Genomic DNA, 1,179 nt, shown 5'->3' with positions numbered 1-1,179 from the left:
AGGGGTCCCCCCATGGTCTCCCCCCCCTTCCCCGCCCCTAGTACTTACCAGCTCAGAGTAAAATCTCCCATTCAGAGCACATGGGAACTCCAGCTCCCAACCTCAACAAGTTAAGTACCAATGTTTACTTCCTCCTAGTGCTTACTGGAGATGTGACCGAATGCCAGTTTGAAATGGTGACCAAACCTTTTTTCACTGGAGTTAAACTGGTCAGTTACATGGTGCTTTGGGTTATGCCTACTGGATCTTTTTGAAAAGCAGTAGTTAAAATTGTTATTTGTCTGGGTTTGCAGCATGAGGTCAGACCCTTCTAAGGTCTGTGGTGTAGCTAAAGAGTATAGCTGTACTCCTACTGCACTGCCAGCAACAGCAAAGTGAGCTGACTTCTCTACATAACCCTTGGTTTCTTTGTAAGCATCATGGCCCTGCAGTCACCGCCTGGGCTGGCTCCCCAAGGAGCTGGCATGTGCAGTTTGGTGATTCACGTGCAGCTGGAAATGTCAGAGGTGCAGAGCACCTGCAAGTCCCATTGGAGACTAGTTCTGGCAGCTGAGCCTCTAAGGCCAGAAAGGGACTCCCGTGATCATCTACATAGTTTTTCAAATAGCCTTGTAGTTCATGACAAATTTTACATGGGTATAACAGTTGGAGATGGATGTTCCAAAGCAGCCCTAATCGCAGCCTTCATGACAAGAGCCCTCCTAGCCCCAGGCTACCGCCACTGTATGTTTCACTCAGAACATATCTTACAAGAGACACCCTTGACCAGTCCCAGAAAACCTCCCCTTTCAACTGCGTCACCTGGGATAAATACACACACATCTCCCACTGTTACCCTCTGTCTGGCCAGAGATGTGGTTCCAGTGTGGACAACAGACCACAGCCATCCCATCGTGCTGTGTGTATGCAGTCCCTGCAGTGTTTTGCTGAAAAGCCCAAAGCCCCATCTTCTTTATCTGCCATTGTTGCTTCTCCAGTCAAGCACCTCCCCAGCTGCACCAGTGCCTTGGAACAGGTGGAGTACCTCCCCTGCTGGGAACCGATGTATTCTGGTGCAATGAGAAGGCTGTGCTGGTTTGACAGCAGCTGATGGTCTGATCCCCTCTCCTGCAGGAGGGTGAAGTTGGTTCCTTATTGCCAGTTCCTGGTTCCTTTTTCAAAGCAAATCTTTACACAGTA

The sequence above is a fragment of the Alligator sinensis genome, unplaced genomic scaffold, assembly GCF_000455745.1.
Source record: "Alligator sinensis unplaced genomic scaffold, ASM45574v1 scaffold1368_1, whole genome shotgun sequence".
Classification (NCBI taxonomy): Eukaryota; Metazoa; Chordata; order Crocodylia; family Alligatoridae; genus Alligator; species Alligator sinensis.
The sequence above is the reverse complement of the archived record's forward strand: the minus strand, read 5'-3'. Positions refer to the sequence as shown.